This window comes from Coptis chinensis, chromosome 7 (genome assembly GCF_015680905.1).
Source record: "Coptis chinensis isolate HL-2020 chromosome 7, ASM1568090v1, whole genome shotgun sequence".
Lineage (NCBI taxonomy): Eukaryota > Viridiplantae > Streptophyta > Magnoliopsida > Ranunculales > Ranunculaceae > Coptis > Coptis chinensis.
This window is the reverse complement of record NC_141462.1, coordinates 32,172,636-32,190,077: the sequence shown is the minus strand read 5'-3', so window position 1 is coordinate 32,190,077 and position 17,442 is coordinate 32,172,636. Positions and strand designations below refer to the sequence as shown.

General features: G+C 35.6%; 1 long non-coding RNA gene across 3 annotated transcripts; it reads right to left on the bottom strand.

The window, feature by feature from the left end:
• Positions 1–1,485: 1,485 nt before the first annotated feature.
• LOC147487149 (uncharacterized) lies at positions 1,486–7,317 on the bottom strand. Of its 3 annotated transcripts, XR_015201481.1 has the most exons (6): positions 7,074–7,317; positions 5,978–6,110; positions 3,941–4,023; positions 3,258–3,444; positions 1,715–1,783; positions 1,486–1,579 (listed from the first exon to the last, which is right to left on the bottom strand). It is a non-coding gene; the product is annotated as an uncharacterized LOC147487149 (long non-coding RNA). The 3 variants fall into 3 exon arrangements; XR_015201480.1 differs by lacking the exons at positions 5,978–6,110; positions 7,074–7,317 and having other exon boundaries at positions 3,941–4,660; XR_015201479.1 differs by lacking the exons at positions 3,941–4,023; positions 5,978–6,110; positions 7,074–7,317 and having other exon boundaries at positions 3,258–3,663.
• Positions 7,318–17,442: the final 10,125 nt, after the last annotated feature.

Here is a 17,442-nt window from a genome sequence, read left to right as displayed (position 1 = left end):
AATCATCCACTCCTCATTACTTTGTTGCTTTATATCTGCTTCTTCATCTTTGACAAGGTCAAAGTACTTAGCAAGAGCCACCCTCTCTTTTTCACACAAGAAAATGTCTTGGGGATTCGACTGTAATAGCACTTGGACATCAAGTAAAGCGTGTTTTGCTGCTTCAACTTGTCCATGTAGATCAGTAAAATTAGCCTTAGCCCAAAGCTTAATCTTTTACTTGAGAATCTTCATCTTCTCCATTAAAACATACATCGGATTCGAGTATATCTTGGTGCTCCAAGCTTGTTGCAATAACGTTTGGAAGTCTGGCTTGGTAGCCCAAAAATTCTTAAATCTGAAGGGGAATGCTTTCTTAACATAATTCGTCTAGTACAACAAAATGGGAGAATGATCGGACACTTCATGGGGCAAGAACTCCACTTGAGAGGATGAGTAGGAGCCTAGCCAAGCATTGTTTACAAGACATCGATCAATTTTGGTCATCACTCTATTTCTTCCCTCAGCTTTCTTACTCCATGTGAATTGAAACCCCACATACTTTAGATCATCAAGCCCTGCTTGCAATAGACAATCCGCAAATTCAAACGACTCATTAGGATGCATAGGAGCCCCTCCCACCCTTTCATGAGCAAACCGAATGTTATTAAAATCACCTGGTACACACCATGGTAGTTGAATGTTTGAAGTAATGGAACTAATATCCCTCACTACACCATAAAAGGCCAAAAACGACGGCAATTGCCGTCCTAAATCGAGATTTACGACAGGAAATGGTGTCCTAGAGTTCGTCGCGAATAGCCTTGTTGTTAATATTAACGACGGGAAAATGCGTGGTAAAGCGAATTAGAAATGCGACGGGTGTGCGACACTTAAAGCCGTCGTTAATTATAGGACATTCAAAACTGTCGCAAATTTCCTTTTTTGCTGCAACTACATATTTTCAAATCTAGAATGCAATGAACCGTCGTAAATGGAAGGTTCAAATATTTGTAACGGTTATATCCATTACTAATAGTTTGTTGTTTTAAAAGAATAATTCTCTGGGCATTTTTTTTTTGTTCAGGCGACCTACACCTGTTCACTCAATAAGATATATCAAACCAAATTCTTCTATCCATCCATTAACAATCTCTACCACTAGTCATAACACCATTTCCAACATTGCACAATCACAAATACAATATACCTTTTTATCAATAAGTGAAAAAAAATTCAAAAATAAATAGTGGGGATTTTCGCCACATCCAAACATATATAAAAACAAACCCCCAAAACATACAAGTGTTGTAGCAAGAATACATTAAATAAGTTGTCGACATTGATCAAGGCCTATCAACACTTTAGCCAAAACAAATAATTAAACCTAGCACTAATCTCTAAATACTTCATAAATATCAACAACCAATGTCTCATTTATGAATACCAATTTGTTTTCTACTAGTCTTCAACACCAAGCTCCATCGCACAACATAACGATCACTTCTTCATTCACGCTTAACACACATTTCATCTCGGTAAAATGTTGAAGAAAACATGTGATCTACTCATTGAAAATCGGTCGATTCTTCATTTTCACCTTTAAAAAACAATAATGAAAATGCTCAATTATTCCAACACAAACAAGAAATTGAAGGACAAATGTGCCTCGACATAATGAAGTTCAAGACAAAGACAAAATCACAAGGGAATAAAAATCCTAGTACCGACTTACTTAGAACATTAGAAGGTTCAAAATAGCACCACGATCCAAGAACGACATCATCATCCTCGATCCTCTCCTCTGTATTACATACAAAAGAAATATTAAGTTTCTAGAAAATCTAATGCACGCATTAGCCAAAATGAATTTAAAATAAACCACAATGGTATAGCGTTTCACGTATTGAGAAGAAGCATAACAAACCAAACTACTACTTTTAGGCATAATATAAGCAAACTAACGATGTATTTCAACTTCCAAAACTTGGAGTCCCACTCAATTCTGTTGAAACTTATAAAGTTTATAGTGATAAGTTCCAACTCCAGAAAACTAGAAAAATATCAAACAATTGCTTAAATTAGTCTGATACAACTCCTAGCTTGTTCTTCAGATTTTAGGCAGAAAATCAAAGACAACTACCAAAAGTTGCAAACTTCAAATTCCAATACACTCTAAATTGAATAAACAATCAAACAACAAAAAAGGGACCAAAGTACCAAAACTATAGCTAGCTACTTGCAACAAACAAAGAGTACGCAACAAATAGATCACCAAAGTACATAATTTGTTACCTTCCTTGCATCGCATTGAAAGAACATGTCCAATACAGACCCTAGCACAGGTCCCTAGCTAGTGGCTTACCAAAAGCAACTCTCATCGAAGTTTGTTCTTGAAGTATGGGAAATATATAAAAATACAGCAAAGAATGTTCAACTAAAGGCTAAACAAAGTTAAATGACATACAAATGTATTTCTATTTAGCTAGACAATATTATTCAATAAGATGCCCAAGAACTTGAGTTGAGACCCACTATCTCACCATACTCTCTTATGCAATTTGATATTAGCATACATATTTGAAGAAACCCTCCCTTGTAAGAACTTGATAGAATCCTTAAATGTGGATCTCTTGCCTCCCCCCCTTGCGTATCTTAAAGTGTGTGGCGTGTATGCCAAAGTAGCACGAATATGTGGATGAAGAGTATCATCAAATTATTGCTCTGATCTAAGTACATGTACCTCAAGGGGAAAGCAGCTCAATACTCAAGGTAGAGATAGTAGCTATTCAGACCAAGCTGGAAATATGTTTAAAGGTCGGATATCCGAGGGTTTAGGTAGTGTTAGATTCACTTAGGGCAATCCATATCATAGTGAGAAAGGCTATACCATGGCTGTGCTAGAACATTGTTTATCCTAGTTACAGAGCCAACTGGAAAGAATTACTTATACCATGTCTATCGGGAGTACAATAAGGCCTTTTGATTATTTTCCATGTCAAAAGGATCATCGGGAAGACACATCATATAATATATTATGGGAGATTGTCGTTCACAGTTTTGTCTTGTTTTGTATATACTTTCTTATATTCTTAACCTATCAAACTTCGATTATATCTATATGAGGCTTTAAGTTGGATTTCAAATCAATAAATATAAAGAAAAGATATAGAAGACCTTAAATTAGCAGGCCACAGATCACTGATGTTAATGGGTACACAAACCTTAAATTAAAAGTGCTTACTAAAATAAAATCAGGTAGAGTGACTTGTACTTACCTAGACATCCTTCCACAAATCATCTTTTTTTAATTAATTCTAGAACATCTGCCCAGTCCTTGTACAAATAGGTGAGCAGTGTGTCCTAGCCACCTTCCCGACTATTGTGGCATACTTGCTCGATATTGTCTAGTATCTTGTCCATCATCAGTGAACTCCACTTGGAATCTTGGACCTTCTATCATCACTTAATAACACAATGGAGTTGAGCAACAACCTTTACCAAATCATCATCTAGTTCTAAAGTTAAATCTAATAAACAAAGAATAAATAAAGTTAAACTTGAGCTGGACAAAAAAGATTTTACACTCATCAAGTCACCTTAAAAATCATATATAAACACATCCCAACAAAAGCCCATTTTACTACCAAAGTTTGAATTACCCCCACTAACACTCATTATTCAAAACAAAACAGAACTTTTGTAAGTCTCTTAGTTATTTAGTCGTTTGTTTCATATAATAGAACTTCTAGATAAGATTTTCAGCAAACAACTTTTGTGCATACACAACAAAACAGAGTGAAACTATAACCAATGTTTGTACAACTCGTAATAATATATTGTAAGTATCTAACTCAATGACTACAAGAGCTAAAACAAGTACTTGAATGAATGTAAGTGAAAAAAAACGAACTAAGATGAGTAGCTTACCTTTGGGCGAGTGAAAAGACTATATACATACCTTAGACACTTGTGTAGGCTAGGCCGCAAACAAATGCACCATTGCTAAACAAGCATCCAAGTCTCTAAGCGCATCAATAAAACCTGGGTACATAAACTAACAAAATTAACACCAAAATTAAAATCCCTAAACCAACCCCAATCCAGTGCATTGAAACTGTTTTCTGCAGTAAAAAAACTCTGACGACCTAAGTTGCCGAAACCATAACTTTCTCCCCACACATCCAAATGAGTTGGGGCTTTTTGCGTTGAACAAAGGACTCATTCAACTTTCACTCAGAGTTGGATTCAATTAAAAATATCAAACGTTCAATTTTATATGTAATATCAAAGTAGGAGGCAGAAGCACAAAATTTCCAATTCATCCTTAACACTTTGCACTCAATTTAAATTCAACAACCACACCACATTCAATCTGATCTTAAACATGTTCAAATAACATTAAAACAGAGTTAAAAGACAATTACTCACCTTAGGAATGAACCCCAACAGTAGTAGATAACGCTTTGATTAATGCTTCCATCACTAGCTACAACCTATTTTGAAATCATATAGCTAGAGAATTTGACCCAAGTCCTGAGTTTCTACGATTGATATTCACACACCAAAATTTAAATACTGAGTTACAGATTGAGATTAGCACGGACAACAACAATAAATCCAAGAAACCATAGACAATTCTACAGAATTTTTAATCAAAAGTCTCGATATTTTACTGCGACAAATATCTCAATCTTTCGAACCAATCAATTTCATCAAATAAGTAAGATTTCATGTTTAACTAATAAGATTGGATGAATTCAATAGGAAAAATATAAATATGATGTAAAACTTGAAATAGATTCAGCGGAACCTAAACGAACTAGTGATGTTCAGTTCTTTGTATCCTCCCCTCCTCATTTTCTCTCGAGAGAAATTCCAATGTAAAAAAGATATAACATGCCATAAACTGATGAGGAGAATGCCCAACCCCTTTCTCATTATTTTCCTGCATGCCATTGTTTGTCTTAATTACTAACTAGAGGTGTTGTCCTTGAAACATTAATAATTCATTTCAGGTAAGGTGACGGGGCGCATCCATGCTTGTTGTTGGCTACTTGGCTCCCCCTCTTAAAATTAGATGATAAGCTTCCTTTTATTCCAGGAGGTGTACCCCACGCCTATCCTACTTAACTTAGATAGAGATAGATTCACATATATTCTCTAGACCAGCTCATGCTTTAACTAATGAAGTGTCTAGTTAACTTAATAATCAACGACGCTTATTTTACATACCTTGTCTGCTCCTCTTCATCCCACATGCACATATACACCATCCCACTTATAAGCTAGTTAGTCAATTATAAAAAAAAAAACATATATTTTAATACAAAACATTTGGGAAATAATACAAAATCAAGCAAATGAATAAAATATACTCCGGTTACCGTACCTTGTAACCGAGACTAATTTAATATCAGTACAAAATAATTTCCGACTATCGTCGACAAAATAAATCTACACAAAATTTTCTTTATTAGCACTAAAATGGCACGTAAAATTATTAGAATACCCTTCAGTGAAATTCCAAGTCATTACATTGGCACCAACCCAACAACTCGATTAGATAATATCAAAATTGGCACAACACGTTCACAGAACTCATTAACACAAAAAAGTAAGTTACCTTTTTAGTATTAACACTTGACCTCCAAATCAAACAAACCATGTAACTTAAGGAAACTCAATGCGACAAATCAATTTACAGTTACAAAAATGTGGGGTATTACAATATTGTACTTGCATCTATTAAAAATATCTTAAACAGCCGAGCTTAAACATTGTGAAGCTGAACTTGGTCGACTTGAATACCAACTCTAGTGTTATAGAATGAGTAGAGACTAAGTTCTAATTGTCACTTAGTGACACAGACACCTAGGAAGAAATATATACGATCTCCTCTGGTGAGCAATTTTTATTGAAGCTTGTGTTTTAATATGTTTTATGTGTGTGTGTGACATTGGTAGCATTTAACTTTTGGTGGGGATATCAGTTGTACCTTATGAAATACTCTGAGTACTTGCATCTCAAACAGCATGTTGCTCCAACTTAATCTTCTGCTTTGTGTTTTTTTTTTGCTGAAATCTTCTTCTGCTTTGTTGGACTGCAACAACTTCCAATCCCTGTACGGGCTGCAGTAGCAGATTATTTGTCAGACGAGGCAACACATCAAGTCCAAGATCCAGTTTATGGCTGTGTAAAGATTATAGACCAGTTATGACAGCAGATAACCATGCTACAACATAAACTAGCAAAAACACAAGGTGAAATTGATTTTTGACTACCCATCTAATGAATCCCATGTCCATCCCCATATAAATCACACTAAAGCTAAAAAAAAAATGAAGTACAAATCATATAAACGAAGATTTTAATAAAAGGGTCTCATAAAACACTTCTAAATCATCATAAAACCATCAAAGATCAATGCTTGGTACATTAAAAACATTGTCAACATTGTATTCCCCTCCCATCCCCACCCTAATCACCCACAAAATCAACTTTGAAGTTTCTGTCCATGCCCATACGTTAGTGGCCAACCAGTTCAAGACCTTGGGTAAAACTCCATCGGATTTAACCGGTGGGGAGGTTGTTGTCAAGGTGCAATGAACATTATATTCGATGTCACTTTACCAACACCAATTAAGTTTTATAAATTACAGCAAAACAACAATGGAAAAAAAAACAACAAAACAATTATGGCAAAATCTTTTTAAACAAGCTTTTACTGAGAAACCCAAAGAGGGCTTCCCAGGTCTTTTTAGCATTAATGGTACCATAAATGTCTACGCTGAATTGGTTCATATAACTGTCACTCATTTTAGTCATATAATCAAACACTGGGAAACAGTGAATCAATTGTTAAAACTTATAAACATGAAAGGGTTTTCAAGCAATTGATTGGCTATGATGTACCAGCACAATTTCAGAGATTCCATGCCAAACCCGACATAACTAAACCCAACAAGAAAATCATTTTCTCAGCAAGTCTCTCAAACCCATAGTTGGCAAACCCTAACCCCCAAATTCGACATTAAAATGATTACTGAAAAACCAAGAAGAAAGTTGTAAAAGGAAAAATGAGAAACCCATACCTTGGAGTCTCGAGGGTAAGCAGACGCAGCCCACTCACACAAGTGATGGAGGAGAGAGGAAAAGAATAAACGAAAATTAGGACTGGTCGAGCGGATTTGTGTTGAGTACTTCTGTTGACGTATTAAGGGGCCGATCTTTTTTTCAGTAAGACTAAGGTTTGTGGAGGGGAGGAAGAAGGCGAGTTCCCACTTTAAAGAAAAGAAAAAAAATTGTTTGAGAAAAGTGTGTGATGGCTAAAGAGGGGGTTTTCTTCATAGCGACGGTATCTAGCAAAATTTGAGACTAAATTGTCCGTCCTATATTAAGGACAAGGAAAAACGTCCTCAATATTTCAAAGATAAACAACACGACGGACTTTTCTCAATTGGGACTAAGAAGCCCGTCCTAAATTGAAGACGACCAAATCCGTCTTAAGACCCCGTCCTTTTTTGACAATTCTGGTGTAGTGCGGCCTCCACAGATTTATTCTATCCTTTCAGGCATTTCTTGCATAGACAATAGTTAACAGAAAGGTTTCTGTGCTAGGCAAAAATAATACCTTACAGTGAATCATTTGGTCAAAAACTTTGAGAAGTTGCATGCTTACCAGAGTTGGGTTCCAACATATCCATATCCTACCAGACAGATCTTTATTATAGTTATCAAACCCTTCCCAATTGGAACAACACAAACTATGAATTTCATGATATTTGTGTTGTTTCACCTTCGTTTCTAACAGCCCAAAAATGCAAATCTTTTTTTCCATTCTCAACTTATTGATTTCCTTCACTCTAAGGATGTCATTTGTACCTCTCACATTCCATATACTGATTGGGGCAATCATTCTTAATATTTGTGTTTGTTTTTGGACCCTTTAGGTCTTCCTCTTCTCTTCTTGCTCGACTGCCCCTCGCTCATAGGATTTCTCTTCTCCCTAGTCTTCTTAGAATTACTGCCTTGTGCTGTGCTTGTGTTCTGATTCTCAACCGGATTACATGGATCCTCCAGTAACATTATCATGTTGGACGCTTGCGGTTCCACATTCTCTGTGTTAGTGACTTGATTATTGAAATGTTCCGTTTCATGGATAGATATCTCATCCTCCGAGAGAACATTTTCAATCTCATGTTCTCTTTCATTGAATTCCTCCACCGTAAGCCAGGGAATGCCCATCTGGATGGGTTCAGCTATAGCAACCTGATCCTGAAATATTATCAGTTCACTCCCAAGCTTCAGCCGATCACCTAACTCATTCCCACTCTCCAGTAAATCCAGATCATTAAGGATCGCAAATCTTGACCCACTAGATTCTGCAGTATTAGTTCCATTATATACAGCCACTTGATCCCCAGTGTTCTCCTCTTCTTCAGTATCTTGTTGTGCATCATCAGCTTGTATTCCTTCACTGTACGCATCACCACTCACTAGTGATGTACCCGTGTCATTGGGTATACTAGGCTCTCCTTGTTCATTTCTTACACAACTAGTTCCAGCCCCTTCAGAAGCATGTACATTGGCTCTCAGTATCCAAACTCTCCTTGTTTTGTCTTCACCAGGACCATTTCCATCATACATTACAGTATTGTTGCCTCTGTCGATTCCAAAGTCTCTTCTAATAGCATTGTTTCCCCTATTTTGGAAACCTCTTGCATCAATTCCAGCTCTATTCTTGTTGGCTGCTCTGTGGCCATGATTTTGCTGCGCTGTTCTCGAGCATTTGTCAATTGTATGCCCAAAAATGTGACAATACTCACATCGTTTAGGGATCCAAGGGTACTCATAAGAAATCTTCCTTACATCGTTTGGACTCAATTGGATATCAAATGAGTCAGGCAATGTCTCATTTACCTTGTACTCAACACAAACATGCGCATAATCCAGACGCCTTCGTTCCTTTGTTGTGCGGTCCTGACAATGAGGTTTCCCCACCTTACTAGCAATAAAGCCTAAGCCTTCATCAGTCCACATCACTTTGGGTACACCATGCATCTTAACCCAAATGGGAATGGTATTCAGCGATTTCATCTGGAGCTCAACATTTTGAGTCCATGGTCCTATAACAAGACGTGTTCCGCCCATAAACACTGGACCTTCATCCAACACAGCTTACTGATCTTCATCACTTACAAATTTGAAGTAAAACAATTCTTGGTTAGCTGACATCTCAAATGACCCCCTCTTTTTCCATTTCTGCTGCAGTACCAATTTCACATAAGGGAAGGATAATCTTTTCTCTAGAAAGAAACCGACTAAATAATCCCTCCAAACTGTTTCACCTCTCATAATGAGATCCAATGGAACATCTGAAATACCATCAACCTCATTTATATTGAACTACTCCAGTCAAGTATCTTGAGAAGCAATCCAAGAATTGGAGAACAACGAGCTCCAAGAGAAAGGTTGTGTCATTGGAACGCCAGGCATCAAAGGATCTACAACAAAGGGATCTCCACTCGACAAGGATTGTTCAGCTGCGTCATCTCCAAAACCCCCTGGAGCATCAACAACAGGGCTAACCATACTTGTTTAATTCCACTTCAGAACTCACACTGTATACAATGGAGGATTTTACCTGAAGTGGAAAGGAACATGAAAAGAAAATGATAGGAAAACTAATCGAAGGGTTTTATTTCCTATTCTAGGTAAGAAACATGGCACAGGATCAGAATGTAGTAAGATTAGGTTATATCACTACCGGTCGCCCATAAAATTGTCCCCATTGCTATTCAAACCCACTTTTTCCTACATATTGAGCAAAAAACTTGATCCTCTTAGAATATTATTGAGCAAAAAATTGGTGCTCCAAACGATTGAACTATACATTAACTAATTTATCAAAAAAAAAAAAACTATACATTAACTAAAAAAAATGGTACAAACTATTTTCATAACATATCTATATATGGAAGCTAAAAATATCATCATAACCAATAACCACAATCCTTGAGTGAACTTCCTTAGCCATAATTGATGTCATCTATTTTAAATCCATTCTTTTATGGGAGTTATGTTGGAAGAATGTAAACATTTGTAAATGTATATATCATCTCTCTTGTTATAACTACCGAGTTTATATATTTTGATTATTTAATAAAAATTATATATTTATTTTTATATATAAAAGTATATGTGTTTCTAATTATATTTGTATGTTATCAAATTTGTACTGAAATGGTATTTCTTATTGGACAGCGACAATATGTTTTACAAGTCACCGTTTATTCTTCAAAAATATAATGAAGACTGTTGATTGAGAGTACTTTTTGGATAATGTCATCTACTTAATTAACTAGAATTGATGTCATCTATTTTAAATTCATTCTTTTATAGGAGTTACGTTAGAAGAACGTATACATTTGTAATGCATATTGTATATACGGTCACTTTTGTTATAACTATTATATATAGACATGTACCGAGATGGTAATGCCCATTATTGGTCATGGTATAAATTTGATAATGTTCTAGTATTCTCAATTCGATCTCAGTAAGTTCTCCGAATTGTGCTATCAATAATTGTATATATGACATTGACCTAAGGCCTTATTCCGTTACAACTAAATTTGGGGGTCATGTCAGTTACTATTCAACCTACAAAAATTCTAAGGAAAAGTAAAAGTTATCGATCTAATCTGCTAAATAACTTACCCATTTGCAACTTAGTATATCCTAATAATTATTACAAAAATTACATGGTGATGACAAGTGGTGGTTCACAGTTACAAATTGGAAGTCAACACATTTACAACCTTCAAGGACTCATCAATCACACCATAAAAACTCATCAAATGCACAATCAAGTCTCATTAAGGAGGGAAGTTATTATAGTTGCAATGGTTACACACTTTGTACTTATACAATTATACAAATAAACCTTATTTCTTAACACAAAAAAAACATATATAAGTTGTCTACCAAAACCATTCTACTCAACTCTTCTCCAATATCTCCATTGCACTATCTCAAAAATCATTTCTATAAAATAACCATCAATTCTATGTGGATGTAGGCACAACAACTACATATATAACCACCTAAATACTTGTGTAAATTTATATTTAACATTTCTTACTGCAAATTCTACTTTATATAATGTTAATTTTATTTGGGAAATAAATTAACATGTACATATGATGTAATGCATACTTATTGTGCATTTATATTTGGCGTTGTCACGTGGGGACAACGTTAAGTCGTTTCCAAGCCACGAAGTTTGGTGAAAAAGCTCCGCTCTATCATCGAATACAATTTAACTATTTACCTTTTTTCTAACTCATTATTTGAATGCATGCCGCAAAACTATATTCTTCTACAAGTTTTTGGCACATTCTGATCCTCATGATGTAGGTACACAGTTTCCATCCTAGATTGCTTCAATCCTTTCCCAATTTATTTATCTCATATACCTTGAAAACTATTAATGTTATAATTTTGCATTAACCAATCTGGCCACATAACATCTCTATTGATTGACTAAGTCAAAGACATTATTTTACATGCCAATTTGTGTTATTTATTCTATTTATGTTTTATATGAACTAGCTTAGCAGCTATAATAAGAAGCATCATGCAACAAAGAGGTATATTGTATATGTTGCTTATTTAGTAAATTGAGAACTGATGTTGCAAATGTAAGAGGGAGTTCCTTATTACAAGCGATTACACGGATCAGAAAGATTCAATAAGTAGTACCATAATGTCTTTGGGTGCTCCACATTCAACTGAAACAGTGTCACACGCAAGGGACTACGACGATGGATAGTACAGGTAGAAAATAACATAATCTCTTTCCTAAATGACTCTTGGATATTATAACAGACCAATGAAGAATCTGAACAAATCTCCACTTTAACACACCTAATCTTCAAACATCCATCCATTCCCACATCAATAACTCTGAGTTTTTTTTAAAAAAACCTGAGTTGCCTAACGGTCCCTACATACACACCTCCCAAACTAGGAGGGATAGATGGTAAATGTTAGAATATGTCAGTATTAGAATATGTCCAATATGGAAAGTCCCATGTTTCTATAAGTGTGGACATCCATATCTAGTAGTTTCTATTATCATGTTTTAGTTTTAGTATAAGTATGTACTTTGGGTAGAGAACACAATCTCAAATACAAGAACTCTCTAACCATAATCAATCTCTAGTCTTCTCTGTTCTTCTTCTTGGTTTCTCTAATATATCAATGTCACAACTCTCCTAGCATCACCACTAACATAGAATTCAACATGGTATCAGAGCGAGGTTCAGTGGTATGCTAGGAGAAGAATCCCTCACCAAGAAAAAAAATCAAGTTTATTTAAGTTTTTCAGTATAGTATTCAAGTCAAGTTTCAAGAAGAAGAAGGATTTCTCACAATAAGGATTTACTATTCACATACACTATTCACCAGTATTGTTCACAGGCACTATTCACATGCACTGTTCACCGACACTGTTCACGGTACTGTTTATCGACATGTTTAAGCATAGTACAAAATATCAGGATATGGCAAAATATCGACCTCTGATTTATGGATATGTATCGTGGATATATTACATTGGGGCATCTGCAAATATCGTGGATATATTAAGATAAATCGATAAATATTGACAAATATCCACAGACTATGTGGGGGTATTTATGACTGCAAATATCATGGATATATCGCGATATATCGACAAATATCGATAAATATCCACAAATCAACTATATTTTCTTTGAATGTGGTCATTGTAAAGGTTGAATTTGGTCAGTCCTTACAAGTGTGAATAATGGGGAAGATTGTGATAGGTCGAGTTTTGACTGAGCTCGCTTTGGGACGAGCTGCCTACGTATCAAGTTTTTGTGATGAACTTGAATCAAGTTAGACGTAATTCCTCTACTCTGTTTTATAGTAAGTACCCAATGCTTCCCCCCCCTTTCCTCCGTCAGCTCAGGTCCCTGTCTTGATGAGAATAAATGAGCTTTTAGACAGTGTATTCATGAGCGTGACTGATGATATGACTTTAACCAACACAACTACGTTGAGCGTTACTGCCTGTTGCGTGCATGTGCCAGGTTGTCACCTCGTTATGAACGAGGTGTTATGTTGTAATGATCTGTCATGAGTCCTGGAGGTTGTCACCTCGTTCTGGACGAGGTGTTATGTTGTAACGATCTTCCATGAGTTTTCCTGATTCGTGTTGGACAAGTGCATAATATATATAAATATATTATTCCCTCATAGTCGTACTTTTAATATAAATTACTCTCTAATGCTAAAAAATACACCTCAGAATTCCTACATATTACATTGACTTTTCATTCTTTAACAATGAATCTTGAATTTTTTTTCTACATATTACAATACTTGTTGCACTTGCACTAAGCGTTCAATCATATAGCGCATCTATTAGATCTTCTGTTGTGATTGAATCCATGATGAGAGCGTGAAGGCCTGCAACCCTAATGTCCATAGATGCCTCGCTTATAGAGTCTATCCAACACTCTAACGTCTTCAGGAGATGACCAACACAACTCCAATCCACTTCATCAGTTGTCAATAGGACGTGTTCAATTACATCACTTGCCAAAACCATGCTCCCACTAGTATACATCCATTACAAAAAATATTAGTAACGGTTATCTTGTGTCGACACAAAAGCGTGACAAATATTAGTAATTGATATTCACCTTTTTTATGTTAGAGAATTGAATCTCTTCTTATGTGAAAGTGCGAATTCAAAGATTTTCCGTACTCATGATCTTCGTGTTCATATAGTTTAGAGTAAGGATTTGAACCAACCTAAATCTTAGGACAAACTACAACTTGGTTGTTTTACTCTTTAGGGAACTAGTGAGTAAGTTTAAATATGATTATATTAATGCTAAATACTTGGTTCCTTTACTACACAAAAATTAAAAATATTAAGTTACAAAAATCATGCAACTAATACACAATACAATTTTACTAAAAGCAAAGGTGGAGAGTTAATCCTCCTCATGTGAAGATAACTTTTATTGTTTGATTTTAATAAGTTCATTTTATTCTTCCTAGAACTCATAGACAAGTCCTAATAAAAGAAAACTTGATCCCTAACATATATGGCTCATCTCTAAGCTCATATATGCTAGCATGTGGAACCAAGGCAATGACTTATCTCTAAGCTCATCACTTTGATCCCTAACTAGACACTACACCAACTATCATTTTGGGATAGGATGTAGGTCTAGTTGTTCTTCCTAGACAACTTACCAAACCAAACAACAAAGATTATATTTTCCCTCACATGAGTTTTATTAACTCCCTAAAAGGGAAGTTAGCTCATGATCTTTGGGATAAAGGATTACAAGTGTAGAATGTAACAAAAAGAGAAAGAGAGAAAGAAGAAGAAAACTAACTATCTAAACTCACTTGCTTTTTATTTATTTTCCACTAGAAGAAAACCAAAGTTTCCTCCATTAAAACTATTACAAGCTTTTTCTTACCAAAATAAAAACTAAATAAAAAATCTAAGACTAAGGAACTAAAATAATACAAGGTAAGGAAAAGAAGTCAAAAGGAGTAAATGGAGTGTCCCCCCCCCCCCCCCCTTGTTTTGTTTTCTTCTCCATTTGAGAGAAATCTCATTTCCTCCCACGTGAAACATCAAACCATATTTACTTCATTTTTATCCACCACATTAAAACAAAGTGACACCTTGCCTTTTTTTTCACTATTAACACCTAATCTAATTAATTACATGCAAGGTGTCAATTTTGCACCAATAATTTGTCATTTTTGTCTTGACATGCTCCATGATTGATGACTCATCCAATCTTGCGAGCCCACATAGTGGGTCCATGTGTAGTCCAGTGGCGGTCCTGTCTTTGGGCAATTTTACAACTTCCCGCCCTATGCGTAGAGTTCATCGCCCTGATTGTCTAAGCAGCTCACTTGTCGCATTCGGAGTCCTGGTTCAAGAGGTAGGAGCTTCGGAAGTTTGATGCTTCTGTGCGGATTTGAAAGAATTCATATATACGTCGTTCCCCGTGCTTTATCGCAGGTTTAATCAATATTCCCATGTTTACTGCGAATACCTACAAAAGTATGAAAACATATTTATTTCATGATTATTAAACACATAATTAACCAAATTTATATGTCTCAATGGGGTTTCATAATACACTTTTGGGTGTTTATCACACTACCCCCAAACAGCACTTTGCTTGTCCTCAAGCAAAGAAAAGACATTAAAACAGATAAGTGGCCAAAAATGTGTAGTCCTAACTAATTCTCGTTTCGCAGAGTGCAGTTGCATTGACCATATGCAACAAGGCCTTAAACCACTAGGAATTCCCTAGTGGACGAGTTATAGCCTCATGAGAGTTTTCTAGAAAAAATACTCACAAACTTCATTTATACTACAACGACTCAGTGATAAAAACTCGTTTCTTAAATTAATCTCAGATATCCATACATCTCCTTAGCAGGGAATGAGGATTGATTTCTTTGAAACTCAAGTTAATATTCATCCAATAATTAAAAACATCTACATATGATAATGCATACAGTGAACTTTGCATTGAAATGTACTAGCAGGGCCGTTTCTGGATCCTTTGGAGAGCGTACCTAAATGGGTTCTCACAGGTATGTGTCGAAACATAATTCCACTCAAAATTTTACCACTCAGGTTTTGTTAACTCCAGTGTACAGTGGGCACACATTTCCTCACATCTCAATGATAGTTAGAAGAGCCGATGTCGATCAATCACGTCTACTACTTATTATCACACCACCCTACTCCTAATTGAGCTAGAGGTCTTTATTAGGTATTGTGGGGCTTAGGTGATAGTGTACAAGAAAATGGAAATGGATAATCAAAATTTACGAGTATGAGATAATAGGGTCTTTAAGATATTCATACTAGAGAATTCCTTGTTTTCTTTCCTTCTTCTAACTGAGTTTTCCAACCTTGTTCTTAAGCCTCTGGATACTGATGATTTTTTTTTTTTTTTTTTTTAAACTTAAGAACATGATTCTATTTTTCTTTCCTGAAGCAAGTAACTGACTTTTATTTGGGACAAGTCTTTCTCTTTATTTTTCCACATTTCATCCTATTTCTCATACTCCTCACTTAGGTAGGTTCTTTTATTTGGTTTAATAGATGGGTAAGGAATTTTTGGTGAAAGTGAAAGGTTTAATGAAAGGTTTAGTGGAGTGACTAGCGGTAAAATTTGTAACAGGTAAGAATTTTTAGCTATGTCGATCAAAAGAAGGCCTAAATTCTCTTTGGGGGTTTGGTGGTGATCAAATAAGTAGACGCGTGATTTTCTCTAATCGAAAAGCTACTCCTCTGTGTCATCACACACAAATCACTCATGTCAAGGCTTTTGGTTAGATTCTCACAGGATTTATAGTTTAAGTAACTAACCGTTGGTTCCAGAAACTTACTGCTATGACAATTAATGATACTCAGTGCATGAATGTTCATGAAAAGATGTATAAACTATTGCATACGTATTATCTTAAGTTTCTTAAAACAAATCTTAATTCGGATACTAATGTGAGATTTCTAGACAATTTTCATCATTGAAAAGGAAACAAGACTTTGTCACTAAGTACAATTATTAACAAGAAAATAAAAACTATATACAGGTTACAATATGCCTAATTTTTGCTATAGATTTAAAAATACCCCCAAACAGAATGATGCTTAGTCCTCGAAGTATCAATAAATAAATAGAGAAATTACCTTAGAACCGTGAGCAAAAATTAGGGTTAGATTGCTGGAACAGAAAGGTTAGAGAACATAATATATTATTTAGAAAGAAACAATAAAATGTTCAATAGCACACGAAACATAGTTTTAGTCTCGTGAGATGTGTAAAATGACAAGCTCAAATTTACCATCCAGCGGAATGTGTAGGTCTGGCGTCCTCAATAAGGAAATGCATTTCCTTAGCATCGCGCCAAAAGATAATAGTCTGCCAAATTTCTGCCCATTCTTTGTCTCCGGATTTCCTCAAATGTTTCTTCATATTTTCATCCTTTGGGTAACAACAAACATGCCTCAGGTACCGAGCGGGACGCTTCCATTGCCTAAACCTTAATGAACGAATGATTCTGTTTGCTGGGCACATAGAATCTACCGTGACCCAGTCATGAAAAGTAGTTGCAAACTGTGGGAAATGTGTCTTCATGATTCGGCAAGCGGTTACAGGTAAAAGAATATACTGATCCTGAAAAGTGCGAGCTCGTTTCAGGTTGGAGATAACACAACCTAAGATGTTAAATAATGTATGACCTTGAGCGAGTGCACTGAATACTACGCAGGCAGCCTCATTGGCAATAGAAAAATGCCAATCTCCCATGATGTTTAGGAGTACAAACAACATCGCAGTCCCCATGTTCATGGTCATGCTTGTTAAGGGAATGGTG